This window comes from Cibotium barometz, chromosome 27 (genome assembly GCF_041138505.1).
Source record: "Cibotium barometz isolate CiBa-2024 chromosome 27, ASM4113850v1, whole genome shotgun sequence".
NCBI classification, from domain to species: domain Eukaryota; kingdom Viridiplantae; phylum Streptophyta; class Polypodiopsida; order Cyatheales; family Cibotiaceae; genus Cibotium; species Cibotium barometz.
The window spans coordinates 20,443,316-20,462,515 of NC_141072.1; the positions used below are offsets into that span (position 1 = coordinate 20,443,316).

A 19,200-nucleotide genomic window follows, 5' to 3' on the forward strand; every position below is an offset into this window, starting at 1 on the left:
GTTAAACATGTGAAAGAGTAAAGGGGCTAGCGTGTCCCTAGCATGAGAGAAATGCTCGGTGAGGAGTCCATCATGATCCTGTGCTCTCCTAGTCTTCTATCTTGTCAATAGCATCTCTCACCATGCTCAAGTGGAAGAAGGAAAAGTGTGGGGACGAGGTTTGGGTGGATGGGGGAGAGGTGGCTGCTCGGGGCATGGTCGAGAGAGGTGGCATAGGTGTTCCAGGTGCCGGGTGAAGTAATCGGAGTCGGCAAGCGATGATATTGTAAGATCCTCCAGGCCTCCTTACAGTCCCTCCCAAGAAATAGCTGGTATAGGTCTTGCTCAAGCCTGGCTAGGTAGGCTCTCTTCTTCCTCCGTGTGAGACGTTGGAAGATCACTTGTGTGTGCTGGTGAGTGGTGGGTCCTAGCACCACCTCCCGATGTAGATGGGCTCGGGTATCACGACATTCCTTGTCGTACCAGCTATTCTTTGGGATAGTCCCTCCTGGTGATGTAGGGGTGGCTTTGGAGTGCGGGAAGGCGGCTGCAGTGGATGTATGGATGGTGGCTGTGAGTCGTGTGGTAAGCTCAACATGGGAGAAATACATTGCCATGCTACTACAATACATAGTACCTTCATCCTCATCTATCCAAAATGTCCAGCATAGGGGAGTTGACGATCGAGGAGAGACTTACCATGTCTACTGCTATAGTGGGAAGGTGTTTGTGTGATGGAGGATCTCCCTGATTTTGAGCTGCCATGTAGAAAGAAAGAAAGGAAGAAAGTTATATGAAACGTCTTCTAAACACCCAATGGGATTGAGACCGATGTGATATTATGCTATCCATGGTATGTCTCTGGATTTCAAGCTAATGGGAGGATTGTGGTTGGCGTCTTGTGGGCTGGGGACGCCGGATATGTCGAAGTGCGCAAGCCCGTTTCCAAAGTGACTCCTCAAGGATGGGTCCGAGCTGAGGTATCCTGTGGTGGATCCGTGGGATCCACTATGCTGGTATCCTCTCCTTGGGCCTGGAAGAAATTGGTGATGGTCGGCTGGCAAGGAAGGAGGGGTGGTGGCTGTGGCCGACACTCTCTTAGGAGTGTCTCTATGTGTTTGCGAAGCTCCAGTAGGAAGAGTCATAGGTAGTGCTGGTCCGGGAAGTCCACGATCCTGGATAATGGGCGAAAACACTCATGGAAGCGACAATGGTGCCTCCCGCAGATCTCATAGTACACTGGGCAGTGATAGGTATAGTGCTCCTTTGTCTCGACCCTTGTGTGGCATAATCTGCAGATCTACTCCTCCCGAGATCTCCGTATGAGGTTTCCATCTCTGAATATGCACTCTGTGAACCCTGTCGCCACCCGTAGGCGGTGGGAGGGTACCTCCCCATGGCATGTGACATGTGAATACCCAGGTAGCCTGGCAGCTGGATGAAGCCATCCACGATGAGCTGGAGGAAATGATCTCTGTAGAAGTGCATCTTTGGTGGAAGCTCCGAAGGTGCTAACCATGTGCTGTGTATGTGGAGGCAAAGGAGGTCGAACCGGATAATCCGGTTGACGTCCTCATGGAAGATCCGGAGAAAAGGGGAGTCCAAGCAGTACTGAAGAGGTGGGAGGTGGTCCATCTGGAGCCCATGACTTGAAAACCAGGTGGAAACTCGGGCGTACCATGCTTGAGTGTCTCACCCCTCACTGCGAGTTGTCGTGAGGACTTTAGGGCAAGCCTCGGGTATCTGTGGGGACTCATCGTGCTGATGTTGTAGAGGTAGGTGACTGTTTGAGAAAGTGCGTCCACCACCATTGGGGCCGATGTGAACTTTGCCTGAATGATCACATGTGGGACCGATGGTTTGCTGCAAATCATGTGTGAGAACATTATGACCTGGGGCCTCTCCACATGCTGCCAATCCTGCTCCGATAGATTTGGTCCCCAGAATGGTGCTCCATACATCAAGGCCTGTGTGACGAGGGTGGCAAAAGAGCCAACCCTTCGTCCTGGGCTCCTAGAGGGTGCTTGTGGACCGGGAGCCTGTGGAGGTCGAGTGTGCTCAAGTAGACGAGTACAGTCTAGTGTGACTCCAAAGGGTCGAGGTGCTCCGAAGAAGACGAGCATGGTCTAGTGTGATTTCAGAGGGTCAAGGTGCTCCGAAGTGCCATATTGTGTGGTGTTGGGGCGTCTTGGATGGATCCGTGGGGCTAGGAGTCTCTTGGTATGACTGACTAGTGCTATCATCCTGTACCCGGAAGAAGCTAGTGATGGTTGGTTGTGAAATGTCCTGAGTTTGAGCCGTGGTGTCTCTTTGAAGAGAGAGTATATTTGCTTAAATTTGCTAAGCTTGAGCAAATAAAGATCCAAGCATCTTTGGGTAGGGAAATCTAGGATCATGACTAGTGGACCAAAACCATCTCGAAAGATGTGAGGGGATCAAAGTTGATCCTCAACATCTATGAGAGAGAGAGAGAGAGAGAGAGAAAGTTGTATTAACGTCTTCAAAAGGCAAAAATGACCTATGAGACCAAAATGTTACATCATGTCCATGGAATACATCATCATGGTACTGAAAGTACAACTAAAAGAAAATATCCGTGAAAAAAACAAAGAGCCCCAAGCTCTCGCATCAGCCAAGAATATCTCGCATAGGGTGCTGCAACATGGTACCCAATGTAGTGAGGTTGACAGGGCGGGAGAAAGTCCTACGGTGGTGGGAAATGATGGTTCTGATTTTCTTGAGGTGACGTGAGTGTGGGTGGTGGCGGGCAATATGTGGGAGGTGTCGGGCTCTGCATAGCTCGGTGGGGGGAGAGAGAGAGAAAGAAAGAAAGAAAGAAAAATATATTAAGCGTCTACTAAAGACCCAATGGGCCTATGAGACCAAAGTGGTAGAATAATGTCCATGGCATATCTCATCATGGAATGGAAAATAAAACAGAATGAAAACATAAATATAGCTCTCACTGGGGTGATCCGAAACTGTCCATGGAAACTCATCATGGAATACTACAAATGGGAGCAACATCAGCTCCGAGTAGATGGTATACCACTCTCCAAAATGTCAAGCATGGGGTTGACGAGTATGGCCGAGAGGTCTCCCTCAGCTATGTCACATGCAAAAGTAGCTCGATTGCGGTGGAGCATGTCCTGGATCTGGAGCTGATGAGGTGATCGTGGCCGAAAGGGGGGGGGGGGTCGAGGGCGTCGGGCACGCTGGAGTGTAGAGGCTCGGTCCGAGGTAACTCCTCTCGGGGGAGGTACGTCCAGAGTAGCTCGTGGAGGGTCCACAAGATCCACTATGTCGGTGTCCTCCACCTCTTGGGTCCGGAAGAAACTAGTGATGGTTGGCTGCCGAGGGAGGGGGCGGGGTTAAATTAAACTGGTGATGGTTGGCTGCCGAGAGAGGGGGAGGGAGGGAGTGAGGTTAAATTAAACGTCTACAAAAGGCCAAATTGGCCTATGAGATTGAAGTGTTACAATGTTTCCATGATATATCTCATTCTAGATAGTACAAAAATGAACTGAATTGAATGGTAGTCTAGTGCCGTTGTAGGATGGCTTGGGTCTGGATCTGTAGACCAGATGTTTGTTGTGGGGGTGGGGGGGGGGGGGGGACTTGGCGTGTTGTAGTAGTGCTGCTTGCTCCCATAAGCATGCACTACCAATAATAATAAAACCTAGCCACTTGTAACCTGCATATGGCCTTTCCCATAATCCGAGGGCTCCCCAACCTTGATGAGGTTGGGCCCAAGAATTAGGTCCCTTCTTAAGCTTTTCCTCTGTAGGAAACAAAATCAGGGAATCTCTGCTGTAAATTAGCAAGTGTCTCCCAAGTCGAGTCCTCCACTGCCGATATTTGGGGATCAACTTATTCCTAAGCTTCCTCTCCCTAAAATCTAGTATAAGTGTTGGCTCATGTGGAATAAAGGACAAGTCCTCAACCCCTATCAACTCTTGAGGTGTAACTACATTATCTTCAGTTCCTAGTTTCTCCTTGAGTCTACTCAAAAGAAAAACAGGATGAACTTTTACATTAGGAGACAATTCTAATTTATAAGCCACCTCACCAATCCTTTTTAGGATCCAAAAGGATTCATCCAAGTAGGTGGAAGCAACTCGTCTAGTAGGTGAGAGATCATGGGTGAGAGAATATAGCTGGTTGACAGCTCACTTTACGGGCTAGAATTAGGGAGAGAATATGGGAGCATCTCATTAGCAAATTAAGCAAGATTAGGGTTACCTAATCAGATGTACCCAAAGCCTATATAATGAGATGCAGTGGAATCTCCCCCGTATCTTGTAGTAAGCCGGGCAACTGAACATATAATGGGCCTCATCCTCTATTGCTTCTGTGGTGCATACTATGCATGTACTCTCCTTATGTGGGATATCCTCAGCTCTGCTAGTCTCTACTGAGAGAGAGAGAGAGAGAGAGAGAGAGAGAGAGAGAGAGAGAGAGAGAGAGAGAGAGAGAGAGAAATGAAATGAAATGATATATTAACGTCTCTAAGAGGCCATAATGGCCTATGAGACCAAAACTGAGAGTACATCTGAAGTTGGTGTCTCATCAAAGAGAACAACTAAATGAGACTAAAAAGTACAATAAATTGTTTGTCCTACAGTTATAAGAACAGAACTGTAAGACTCCGAGATGATACTCAGTAGAAAATACTGAAAAATGTATATCAGGCAGATCCATGTATCTTGATCAGTTGAAGTGTTGCCCTCTCCTTAGATCAAGTATCTACGCCATGGGGCTGTCTAGAATGGAGAGGTCATAGAAGCGAGGTAGGCGCCTCCGATGCCGAGCAATAATGGCTCTGATCTGGCAATGGTGAGGATGCCGTGGTCGGGATCGTGGTGGGCGTGGCCAACGAGCACGACATAAGATAACTGCTCTATCAGTCGTGATTCCCTGGGAGCGTGGTCGGTGCCCTGATGGCCCAATGGAGGAGGTATTAGGAGGTGTGTGGGCCGGGTTGCTGGTGTTGGTGCCGAAGAAATCTGTCAGGGTCCTCTGTCTAGGTACATCATGGCTCGGCCTCCTGTCTGCCAAGAGGGTCTCTCTGTGTCTATTGAGTTCAAGCAGAAACAATCCCAGGCATCTCTGATCCTCAAACTCCATGACCCTGCGTAACGGCCCAAAACCCTCTCGGAAGAGACAGTGATATCTCCCTCGGATCTCATAATAGACTGTACTCCCCAATGACATCATTGCTTATGTTAGGCAAACACAAATATCTAGATATTATTAGATATCCTTCTAAGAGGTGTTTCACACACAGATAAGACACTTACACATTGCCACTCTCTAGGAGGTGCTTCACACACTTTTTTATATATAGTAATTCTTATATTACCAGTGGGAAACCTCATTGTGAGGTGAAAACCCACAAAAACCACAAACAAAACATCATGATACAATTGAGGTCCCTATATATATGTACACAAGTAATACACATACGTATATATATACATATACACACTTTTTTTATAGTAATGATATATTACTAGTGGGAAACCTTAGTGCAAGGTGAAAACCCACGGACGAGGAAATATGCATTGTACAATGGTGAGTCCAAAAAGGACCCATACTAGAGTTCCTCAGAAACAGTCAGAGAAAAGAGCAAATCAACATCTTGGCTCGCATAACAACAATGCAATGTCTATCAGAAGGAGAGCTTGAAGAAGGTGTCATATGCTGTCTGAACATGAATTGGTCGCGGCTAGTCCAAATTGTCCACAGAGCCCGGAACTATACCAAGGAGAAGAACGTAGCATAAGGCCTGAGCGCAACTGTCAGCACTCCAAATTTCCAAAACAGTTTTCCAAAAAAGTGTGCGGGAAATCTACGCAAGCAAGCTGAAATCCTGTCCAGGAGCAGTCTGGAATGTGGACAAGACCAAAGAAGGTGCAACACTGTCTCAGTCTGTGTACCATAGCGGCGGCATGACGGGGCATAGATACGATGTGAATGCAGAAGCACACCCATTGGGAGAACTCCAAGCATGCATCTCCAAAGGAACATGCGTTCTTTCAATTACAAATCGCTCATTGTTGAGGATGTTCAATCCACCATGCATATGGAGAGTACATAGCTTTGCCATTGACAATAGCTTGAGTGCTTTCTTATGGTGTTTGGATTTCCAAAAGAACTCTAATATTCCGACATAAAGGCATCAATCTGATCCCTTGGCCAAAATAGAAGAGGTAAAAAGAACTGAATATATGCAATGAGTATGGATTGCACTATTCTCAAGCGCACATGTAGAGGCCAAGTGGAAAGCTTCCAGTAGTACAATTTCCCTTTTATGCGTTGTAATATCCAGTCTGCCTGTGCATTTGTAGTAGTGTTCCATGCTAGTCGATATCCCAAATGATGCACAATCTGTGAAGTCTCAATTATTTGCCCTGGCCATATATGAGCATGCCAAGCTTCACTTTTCAGTGGCAAGAGTTTGGATTTCCTAAAATTGACTTTAAGGCTTGCTGCACATGCGAAGAGGTCAAGTGCTTCCATTACCGACTTGAGATCGTTTGGATGATTTCTAGGCAGAAAGAAGGAATCATCTCAATATGCTTGTCCGACAAGTTGATCATGTGATGGCAAAACTAGCCCATAAGTGGATGCGTGGCAATGGCATATGGTAACGCACTCAAGGGGCAGCCTTGGCATACCGATTTGCCTAAGCTCCATGTTTGTGTGAGTTCTCCATCCACAATGCTTGATGCCCGGCTATCTTGATAAAGCCAGTAAACAATATTTCTCATTTTGCGACCAAACCCCATATGGCGCATGGTTTCTGCCACAAAGTCCCATTGGATTGTGTCAAAAACCTTTTCAATATCTATTTGCATCAGAAGCACATCTTGTTCTGTGTATTTAGCATACTCAATGCCAACATACGCATTCACAGTGTTGTCCGTAATGTGTCTGTGAGGCACAAACCCATATTGGGCCGGATGCAAACTGGTATATAGAGAGTCCTTGAGGTGATTAACCAACATTTTTGCAACACCACTAGCATGAGTGTGATGGGTCTCCAATCTGCAAAAGACTCACACAAGCCTTTTGTAGGAAAGAGTTTTAACATTCCGTCTTTCCAGGAAGAAGGCAATTCCCAATTTTCCCATGCAAGATTTATCATATATAGCAACGACACTTTCAATTGGTCCCAAAGTTGCACAAAGAATTCCATTGTTAGTCCATCCCAGCCGGCGGCTTTCCATCGCCCCATGTCATGCAAAGCCTGCTGTAATTTTGCTTCAGTAAAGGGCATATCCATATTACTTGCATCATCCAGGGACACTATTGGATGTACATGAACCAATAAGGCTTCCCTAGCAGCTTTTTTGCAACGAAGGGGGTCGCGGGGCAGCAAAGAATGCTGCAAAGTGAGTTGCATATGCATCTGCAAGTCTTGTTTTGTGGATTTATGGCTACATGTTAGACGAAAGATGCCTGGTTACACTTTCTCGCATTCGGCCATATTTTCTTAGCGTGCTAGGTTGGATTGATGATACTTGTTAAATGATGATTTTGTTTGCAAAATGTGGATTGACCATGCATTGCGATTATCACATCGCTCCGCTATGGATGGGTCTCTATTTTCGACTGCTAATAGATGATATGCCCTTGTGTAACAAACGCCTGTTGCATAAACAATAGCTATCTCTTACATGACCGCTTCCAACAAATGGTGAAGGATATCATACCTCTGCTAGCTGCTCAGATGTTTCAAAATCCAGATGTTGCATGGTTTAAATTTGTGATCCGTATGTAAGCTATTATTCAAGATTATGGCAAAAGCTTTTTGTATGAACAAAGGCAAATGGTAACAGAAGCCAAAGTCAAATGTCAGGTCTTGCAAGAACTGGCTCATGCACGCCCATTACAACCTACTGAGGAAGAAGCTCTTTGTATTGCTAAAGAACAATTGGCTGCAGATGACTAGAGAAAACTAGAAAAATGGAAAGTGACAGCCAGGGAGAAATGCTTGCGGGATAAGAGTTGCTCCTCTAAACAATTCTTCCGACAGCTTCATCATTCCCGACAAAAAGATAACATTAAGAGGGTTAAAATGGACACAGGTGGTTCACACACACACATTCTTTTTAGTAATTCTTATATTAGTAGTGGGAAACCTCATTGCAAGGTGAAAACCCACAAAACCCACAAACAAAACATCATGTTACAATTGAGGTCCCTATATAGGGCCCATGACATTGACTGACTAGAAGCAATCAAAGAATTGGTCGTCTATTTGTTGCAAGTTTCGACAGTCTTGTAGACACTGTCTCAACAAGGGTCGGAAGTAGGTGTATTGATACAGAGAAATGTGTCCAAAATGCATCTGATTTCTATTTTGCCATATTGTCTACAATGCCCAAAAAGTAGGCCACGCAATGAATACCCCAAAGTTGGTATATCTTTGTGGAATGCGAGCAAAAAGCCATAATGTCTTCCCAAAATGAGCTCCGTGGAATCGGGAACAAAGAAGCCTTGAGAATCTGTCCAGTAGGGCACGGGAGAGATCACAATACCATAACAAATGAGGCACTGTCTCATCGCGTAGCATGCAACGATGACATCTTGCCATAGCGATGTGCCTCTTTTCCAAAAATACACCAACAAACAGAACTCCCACAATGCATCTCTAAAGGAACAATCTTTCCTTCAATGGCAAACCATTTTTCCATATACACCTCGAACAACCACCCCACCATCTAGCAATTTTGTGCAATGTCCAAAGCGCATTAGCATGATCTGCAATCCAAAGAGGAGCAAGCATTTTGATATAGACCCTTTAGTTGTTAGTTCATGTAACCTTGTAGGGTGAGGTGGAGCAAGCTGCCAGTCCTTCAAATGCTTGTCACGATTCAGTGGAGGCACTGGCTGAAAAGGTTGCAAGAGGGTGCGTATGAGATGCCATAGAGGCCTATAGTGCATCCCTAACCCATATCTCTAGCTTGCTTTTGGGAAGGAGATAACATATCCTTCATCATTGACCACATCCGCCATGAAACATACACTCTTTTGTGATAGGAAGGAAGTTTTCGTGGTTCAAGAAGGCCTAACGGAGCACGAAACAGCCTACTCCAGTCTATGCTTTCCAGGCGCATGGTGTTTCCAACATCTGGTGATCTTCCATGTCATTCTAGTTTCTCTGTTAGCGATTTCCAGTCCATGATTAACCTAGAGCTGAAGGGGCAGCCTAGTATTTTCTTTGTAAAGTGCCCGAAAATCACTTCCCAGTAGTCAGGGATCCATGCACCAAATGTGGTGGACTTCAAAGTGGTGCACATGGCTGCCAACATCTGTGTCCAAGGCTGTTTTTGAGCTGCAAAATCAGCAAAAGCAAAGTGGCTTTCCTGGCAATGGCATGAGGATGAAGGTCGAGAATGTTGATGCCCCCATGATGTCTTGGCGTACATAGCTTTTCCTTTGGCAGCAGTCTAAGGCCTTTAGTATTGTGCTTGGTTTTCCAGAGTATCTCTAGTATAGCAGACATGTACTCATCCAAGTGCTTCTTTGGCCAAGCAAGCAGAGGCAAAAAGAGCTGTATATATGCAATGAGAATAGACTGCACTATACGGAGTCTAACATGTAAGGGCCATGTGGCCAATTTCTAGTACTGCAATTAAGCATTTATTCTTTGCAAAACCCAATCAGCCTGGACTTTGAACGATGTGTGCCATGCAAGTGGGTAACCCAAATGTCTAACCAGTTGATTGGAGGAAACAAGAGCCCCTGGCCACAGTACATCGTGCCACACTTGTGGCTTGAGAGGGATAATTTTGGATTTTCGAAAATTAATTCGGACACTTGCAGCTGTACCAAACAGATCCAAGGGATCCATCACAATGCGGAGATCACGAAGATCATCTCGTGGCATGAAGAAGGAATCATCTGCATAAGCCTGTGCCACAAAATGCTTGCCAAATGGCAATTGAAGACCACGAAGTGCACTTTGCCAAGTAAGATGATCCATATATAGAAGTAGAGGATGAGTCGCTATAGCATATAATAAGACACTCAAAGGGCATCCTTGACGCACAGTCTTGACCAAAGACCATGAGTTAGAGAGTTCACCATCAAGAATACATGATGCCTGTAGCCTCACTACCTTGATACAACCAATACACAAGATTGGAAATCTTAATTCCAAAGCCCATTTTGCACATGGTCGTGGGCGGCGATGTGTCAAGCGCCTTCTCTATGTCCACTTGCAAAATAAGCACATCTTGTTTTGTATATTTTGCATATTCAACCCCAATGTAGGCATTCGCAATGTTATCCGTTATATGTTTGTGCGGGACAAAACCATATTGGGCCTCATGTAAGCCTGCATAAAGTACCACTTTTAGCCTGTTGACCAACATTTTGGCAACCAATTTATATAGTACGGGCATTAGAGTTATTGGTTGCCAATCAGCAAAGGTCTCACACAGGTTTTTTTTTGGGAGAAGTTTTGCAAGCCCTTCTTTCCATGATTGGGGAATTTTCCACGTACACCAAGCATCATTTATCATGAAAAGCAACAAATATTTTAGATCATCCTAGAAGTGCAAGAAGAACTCCACAGTTAAACCATCCCAACATGGAGATTTCCAAGTGCCCAATTGTTTTATTACCCCTTGCGATTCTTCCTCCGTGAAGCATTGTTCCATAGAGATTGCCTCTTCCTGGGATAGTATGTATGAAACATGAGAGAGCAACTGATCCCTTGTTGCCTGAACTTGTGCATCAGCAAGACTTGTGGTAGCAAAGACATGCAAATAATGGGACACACACTCATTAGCCAATTGTTGTTTAGAACATGTCCAGGTTTGCGTCGAGGTCTTGACACGTTTAATGGTATCTTTTTGACGTTCACAATGTAAGCTTTTGAAGAAATCCTTTGAAGAGCATCCCTTATCTTTGAATGGCCGTTGCCTGGCTTTGACTTGCCATTTTTCTAGCTTTCGTCTGTCATTTTCAGCAAGAACATGTTTTGCATTGTATAAATCATCCTCTTCAGACACCGAAAGATTCCTGATGTAAGCAAGCTCTGCCAGAGCTTGACAAGTTGCTTTGGCATTATGTACTCTGTTTTTCTTCATGCATATACCAGTGACCATAGTCTCTAATGATGACTTGGATCCTCTGAACAAAACGATACAAGGCCACATCTGTACTTTTCCAGCATTTGCAATTTCAGCGGAAGAATGATCTCTTTTACCAAATATCATGCGAGAGGTAACGGTTATTGATGAGAAGTGGACGACGGTGGTATAAAGGGCGATCATCCAATTGCAGTCCAAGGTATAGCCCCATCCACAATGGTACATGGTCAAACAACACTAGTGAGTGATCCACCCAAATTTTGCATATAAAATCATCATATTGATCTGCATGTAATAAATACCATCTATCCAAGCAGGCTCAATATTGAGAAAAAGTCTTGTGGTGGAAAGTGAAGCTAGACACCCCAGGGCACATTTGAGTCCACAAATCAATAGCTTGTAAAATATTTATCATTGCCTTCCAACGGAACTTCTCAGAAGCTAACATATGCAAATGACTAGATGAGCTATTGGATATACCCTTGCTGAGGAGCATTGTTAAAATCCCCACACAAGAAAGCATTATGCAACCAAGGGTAATCGCAATCTCCGCGCATAACGTTGCTCTTTTAGCTGAAGCAGTTGGCGCATAAAGAGCTGCAAACTCATACATCTTAGCATTATTCAGGCATTGAACCACCAACCAACGACCATCCGGGTTATTATGTGCTAAAACTAGTTGTAACTCATGTCTGACCAACAAGCAACTTCTGAATATGCACCTAGGTCTGCATAAAAGATGCCATAACCAGCAAAGTGACCTACTTGCCCTACAAACTCATTCTGACTATGTTCTTGCAAGCAAACTATATCTGGTTTCATCATATTTACATAGCACCAAAAACGCCTCCATTTATTTGCATCACAGAGGCCATTGACATTGCACATAAAACATTTAAGAGCGACTACCATGAGAAATATGTACAAGGAAGTAGATGACATGGCCTGCTTAGGCATCTGCCATTGGCATGTGCTCCTCATTATCATTGTGCAACATATTTTCTTGCATTTCATCTTCATGTGCCTGCATTAGCAATTCCATCTCTTGCACTTCCATACGAGTCTGTGCTCTATGTAGCTCCACCATTTGTCCCCACTTCTTGCCCACAATATTATTTTGCAAATTTGATGCAGCTGTGTGCGAGCAGGAAGCATCCAGGGCCTAGTTTCGTGTTGGCAATAGTTGCCTACGCTGCGACACTGGTTTTTAGGTGTTTGCCAGCCATCATTTGCCAATTTTTCTTTTCCCTTTTCTTTTCCTTTTTGTACAGCTTGTGAATACGATACATTTGCATTTGCTAAAGATGAGGCTATTTTTTTTTTGCCTTATCAGTTTGCTTGCTTGCTAGTATAGAAGGTGTTTGAATTTTCACATTGACATTTGATGTCGATTGTGCGACCGCAGTAGGCGGTGGAGGATGCAACACAGTGGAACATTGAGTGGCCATATGGCCAAATTTACCACACGTGTAACATGTACCAGCAAATACACCCCATTTTAACTCATAATAAGCTTCACCCATATGGACCTCGTCTACTTCCACTGCAATGGACGAAGGCTTGGGTTGGGTCGTGTCCCAAAGGATACAAAACCTGTTCCTATTACCCGAAGGACGAGGTGGACATATGACTGTACCAAGAGAAGCAGCAAGCCCTGGCAAATCCTCTCCCATGTAATTGGAAAAATTGACTACTTCCACCCATACTGGGTATTTATGTTTGATGGGTCCTTGATAAATCTTTCGTGGGCATCTATGGTAAGATATGCACCATTTGATTTCCAAAGTACAATGGCAATTTTTCCAGCATCTGCACTTTGTACTGATTTTCAGTTAGCAACACTTCATAAAATCCTTTATCTGCATAATACACTCCCTCCACATAATTGCCACCCAATAAAGACTGAAGCCATGTAGGCATATGCTCACTTATGGTAGTGCTATGTGTGAACAGGGCTTAACCAAGGGCACTTTTTCCCATGTGGTTTTTCCCCTTGTACATCAAGTGTGAAAGGACACATATAATATTTTGTAGTTCTATATTATATGGATGTGGCACACATGCAAGGGTTGACTTGCATTTTGTGGATACCACACTTTTGGCTCTCTCTCTCTCTCTCTCTCTCTCTCTCTCTCTCTCTCATTTCTGTGTGTGAGCTTCTCTACCCTGCACCTAACCCTAATGTGCAGGTTTGTGTGTGTGAGTGTGTGAGTCCAACACCCAACATTTGGTATCAGAGCTGGGAGCTGGGAGTTGGCCTTGGAAATCTGCTGCTGGAAAAATTACTGCAAAATTCCGTCGACTGCGAATTTCCGTCGACACTGCGTTTTTCCGTCGACGGACGTCCGTCCGCCGGTTCCGTCCAGTTGCTCCACCGTCCAGCCGCCAAAGACGGGCGGCACTAGTGGGGAGCCCACCACCTCCGCCCAGCCTCCCAGGCGGCGCTTCCTTTGCAGCCGGCGCCGACCAGCTCCGTCAGCGCTACAGCCGCCCCGTTCCGGCCGGTGCTACTCCAACGGACGCAGCGTCATCCCGTTCCGTCGACGCCTGCAGACTAACCGTCCCAACGCGCCCCGGCTCCCGTCCCGTTCGGCCTCCGTCGCCGTCGCCTCGCCCAGCCCTCCAGGCCCGCCATCGACGGCCGGCGTAGTCCCGTCAGCTCCACCCGCCCATTGCCCGTCGGTTCCGTTCCTCCGTCAGAGCCCCCAGCCGGTCGACGTCAACACCTTTCCATTCCGGCCGTCGACCAAGTCCGGCGTCTGGTGGTGCTCCCTTCCGGCACGTCTTCGTTCCAGTCGCCGCCTGCTCTCACCCGCCGTCGCCGTTCAGTTCCAGGCCTCCGTGCGCGCTAGCCCAAGCGTGGCTTTTGTTCGACGCCAGCGCATCGTCAACGCCGTTCCCAATCAGCGCTTCCCGTGCTAGCCCACGGCTGCTGCCCGCCACCAGCTCGACTACCCACAGCTGCCGCTTCCGTCTGCTCCGCCTTGCTGTCCTCTGCACACCTTGTGACCTGTGTGCACCCATCTGCAGCTCTGCACGTCTCCGTCTTGCCATCCGTGCTCTGCAACGACTCTCTACAACAACAACTCCCTCCAACGCCTTCACCTGCAACGACTACCTTCAACAAGGTCTTCCCGGCTGCCTAGGTACCTGTGTTTCAGTAAACAAAATAGGGTTTGCCAGGAAGATTTGAATTTGCAGGTGGTACAGGATTCAAGAAATTTGGGAAATTTATCAATTTCAGGACAAATTGAAAAAATTGGGCATTTTGCTTTGCCTGCAATTTGGGGGTTTTTGAAATTGAGGTCAAAATCAGCAAATTGAACCTCTCTAATTTGCAGAAATTTGGGGGTTTTCAAAATTGAAAATTGAAGCTCATACATTTGCAGAAATTTGGGGCTTTTGAGGAAATTGGCAAATTAGATGCACATTGAAGCGATTGAAGTGCATAAAAATTGGGGATTTTCTGATTGGAGCATGTAATTGGGCATTACAACTGCGATTTGTCGCGTATGTATACACATTGAGTGTAATTGGACAATTTGGTGCAGGTTTACACTTGCTTTGGTTTGCAGGCATACATTTGCGCAGGACATTTGGTTGCCTGGCAGTGCACATTGGTGCTCGGTTTGCTTGCAGTTATACTTTGTTGACATGGCACAGAATACTACGGATGTATTTGGTGTGCTCACCCAGGAGGACAAGCTGGATGGATCTAACTACTCCCTCTGGAGTTTTATGATCCGTAATTTGCTGGTAGCCAAAGGGCTTTGGGGCATCGTGTGTGGTGACAACACACGCCCACATACCATTCAGCCAGCCACGCCTCAAAGGGGAGGTGCTCAAAGAGCTCCTGATGCAGATCCTGCTCCCACACAAGAGCAGAAGAGATGGGACTCTAGAGATGCACAGGCCATGTCATTGATAGCCCTTTCAGTGAAAAGGACTATTATTCCGCACATTCGTTCATGCAAGACATCGAAGCTTGCATGGGACACATTGGAAGCAATGTATCAGGTACGCAACGAGGCAAGAGTTGCCTACTTGAAGAGGCAATTGGATCTTCTTTCTATGGATGAGGGTGACTCCATGGCAGATCATCACACCAAAGTGAAAGATTTGCAGGAACAATTGCTCAACATTGATGAGGTTATCCCAGACGGACAGATGGTCACCAACACTCTTCATTCTTTACCGCCTTCCTACTTGGGCTTTCACACCTCTCTCAACCTCTCGATGAGAGGAGGTGGTGATCCCGTCACTTTTGAAGAGCTCGTGGGTTTACTCTTGCAGGAAGAGCAAACAAGAGCAAACATATCGAGCAACCGTGGTGGAGAAAAGGCATTTACAGCCAAGGACAAGGGTAAAGCAAAGAGCTTTAAGCATGGGGGACAACAGTCTAGCAAGGCTGGTCATGGACAGCCCTCTTCTAGTGGTGAAAAGTCTGACAAAGGGGATGCAAACAAGCCCAAAAAGAAGGGCAAATGTCACTACTGCCATAAGCCTGGACACTACATCAGTGAATGTAGGAAGCGGATTGCAAAAGAGAAAAAGAAAGAAGCAGGCAATGCAGTAGCAGATTCTTCGGATGACAAAGCAAAGCAATCAGCTAATGTAATCCAGGAAGAGTACACTTTTTTGGTCACATGCACTAGTGACACACCAAGTGCTTCGAACACTGATATGTCTTGCATTGCATCTGACAGACTGAATGCATCATGGTATTTTGATAGTGGTGCTTCGAGCCACATCACTTCATGCAAAGATGTATTTCAGCACTTGGTTTATGCTTCAAATGGCCGCACTGTATCATGTGCAGATCATACCACATATCCAGTAAAGGGAATTGGTAATGTCATACTTATTGCAGCCAATGGTGCCAATATATGTATGAAAAATGTATTGTATGTTCCAGGGATAAAGAAAAATCTGCTCTCCGTCTCAGCCATAAACGACCAAGGTTTAAAGGTTGAATTTGAAGATGGGAAGTGTTTGGTAAAAGACCCATCAAAGGGTTATGAAATAGTCACTTCTGGAACACGATACAAAGGCTTGTATAAGCTGGACAGCTATGACAAGCGCACTTATGATGCAAATACAGTGGCTGCCCACACTCCTGCTATGCATGATGCAGAGCTATGGCATGCTCGTTTTGGGCATGTAAATTTTCAGAGTTTGATGCTTTTGCAGAAGCATCATATGGTTGATAATATGCCGCCTCTTGAGTCTCCGCCGAGACATGTATGTGAGGGGTGTACTTTGGGAAAGATGCATCGGAAACCATTCCCCAAAGATGGAGCTGTTAGAGCTGAAAATAAATTACAGCTCATACATAGTGATGTATGTGGTCCAATGCGGACACCATCCGTAGGGGGGCATCTTTACTTTGTCACATTCATTGATGACTACTCCAGGTTTGCTTGGGCTTACTCTTTGAAAGCGAAAGAAGATGTGTTTACATGCTTTCGACACTTTGTAGCAATGGCTGAAAATATGTGTGCATGTAAAGTCCAAACACTCCGCTCAGATAGAGGTGGAGAATACATGTCAAATGCATTCAAGGATTATATGCTTCAAAAGGGCATCAAACACCAATGTACTGTGCCTTATACACCGCAGCAGAATGGTGTAGCTGAGAGGAAAAATAGATCTCTCATGGAGATGGCACGATGCATGGTGAAAGCACAAAAGTTGCCTCACAAATTTTGGATGGAAGCTATAATGTGTGCAACTCATGTGTTGAACAGGTGTCCAACAAAAGCTTTGAAAACCATAACACCATTTGAGGCTTGGTATAGCCGAAAGCCAACAGTGGATTATATGCGTACATTTGGGTGTTTGGCATATGCACATGTGCCAGAACAACTCTGAACAAAGCTTGATGACAAAGCAATTAAATGCATTTTTGTCGGCTACAGCAATGAAAGCAAAGGATACCGTCTTTATAATCCAACTACACGAAGGATTTCTGTAAGTAGAGATGTGGTATTTGCTGAAAATTCAGAACAGCCCATGGTCAGCTTATATAAAAGCAATGATACAGGCATACAGGACATGTTTGATGGACTTTTACCCATTGCAATTAGGGGGGATTCAGATCAGCCAGTCCCTACACAAGAAAATCCACATGTAGAACATGTGGACCAGCCAGCCATTCAGTCCCCTTCTGTAGAAGAAGTGGAAGATCTTGTCAGGGAAGAGCAAACAGCCATAGACACAGCCAAGTCAGTGCCAAGATGGTTGCTGAAAACGTTGCAAGAAAGCAAACTTGCAGCTCCACTCACAAGTAGAACAAGGGCTAGTTCCAGCCATGCTTTGAATGTACATCGTGGGGAGTCTGCATTCGCAATGGGTGGTCTCTTTGATTCAGAAGAGCCTTCTTCTTATGAAGAAGCACATGAGAATGAGCATTGGTTGCAAGCTATGCAAGATGAAATTTCTTCTATCATGAAGAATAATACATGGGATCTTGTGGAATTGCCTAAAGGCAAGCATGTAATTGGCACAAAGTGGGTGTACAAAGTCAAAAGAAAATCTGATGGTACTATTGACAGGTACAAAGCAAGACTTGTCGCTAAAGGCTACTCCCAGAAAAAGGGAATAGATTATGAAGAGACTTTTGCTCCTACTTCGAGAATGACCACAATAAGATCAGTGATTGCATTGGCTGCCCATAAAGGATGGAAAGTGCATCAATTGGATATCAAAACTGCATTCTTAAATGGGGATTTACAGGAGGAAGTATATGTAAATCAGCCCATTGGTTTTGTAGTTCCTGGTGAGGAACATAAAGTATGCAGGTTGCACAAAGCATTGTATGGGTTAAAACAAGCTCCAAGAGCTTGGTATGATAAGATACATGCTCATCTAACCAGCCAAGGTTATGAGAATAGTTCAGCTGAAAGCACATTATATGTAAAGAAAACCGATGCCGATATTCTCATAGTCATCTTGTATGTAGATGACATGCTCATTACAGGTACAAGCAAAGCACAAATTTCAGATTTCAAAGCTGATTTGAAAGCTGAATTTGATATGTCAGATTTGGGGCCTTTACACTACTATCTCGGCATACAGTTTATGCATACAGATGATGGCATTGTTATGCAGCAAACTAAGTACATAAAAAGTTTGCTAAAAAGGTTTCACATGGATGAATGTAAGCCCATTTCTACTCCGGTAGAACCAAGTGTAAGGCTTACTATGCATGATATTGGAGAGCCTTTTGAGGCCGGCCTTTATAGCCAGGCAGTGGGATGCCTCATTTACTTGTGTAACACGAGGCCAGACATATCTTTTGGGGTGTCTTTGTTGAGCAAATTCATGCACAGCCCAGGCACAAAGCATTGGCAAGCAGTCAAACGCGTTTTTCGTTATCTTAAGGGTACCCTGGATCTTGGTTTGTTCTATCCCAGGGGGGGCAGCTTGCAGCTTTATGCATACAGTGATTAAGATTGGGCTGGTGATTATGATACCAGGCAATCCACCAGTGGGAATTGTTTTTTTCTTGGCAGCTCATGCATATCTTGGTTGAGTAAAAAGCAACCCACTGCTGCTACATCTACTTGTGAGGCTGAGTACAGGGCAGTCGTTACAGCTACAGTAGATTGTGTATGGTTGAGGAGACTATTGGCTGATCTTCGTGAGTGTCAGCAGACACCCACCACCATTCTCACTGATAGCCAGAGTGCTATGGCCGTGGCACGAAATCCAGTATGCACGTACCAAGCACATAGAGATTCATTATCACTATGTCAGAGAGAGGCTACATGCAGGGGAGATCAGTTTATCTTATTGCCCTACACAGGATAATGTTGCAGATCTATTCACAAAGGCTTTACCTAGAGAAAAGTTTGAAGCTTTCCGCAAAGCTTTGGGCTTACTCTCATACAGAGAGTGATCTGCTACCTTGTACAGGTTCACACTTCCACTACAGGGGGGATTTGTAGGCATATGCTCACTTATGGTAGTGCTATGTGTGAACAGGGCTTAACCAAGGGCACTTTTTCCCATGTGGTTTTTCCCCTTGGACATCAAGTGTGAAAGGACACATATAATATTTTGTAGTTCTATATTATATGGATGTGGCACACATGCAAGGGTTGACTTGCAT

At 45.3% G+C, this 19,200-nt stretch overlaps 1 protein-coding gene across 4 annotated transcripts in view; it reads left to right on the forward strand.

The window, feature by feature from the left end:
* LOC147623157 (inositol hexakisphosphate and diphosphoinositol-pentakisphosphate kinase VIP2-like) overlaps positions 1-19,200 on the forward strand; it is a 252,107-nt gene that overhangs the window by 64,935 nt on the left and 167,972 nt on the right. The gene's annotated exons all lie outside the window — the stretch shown is intronic.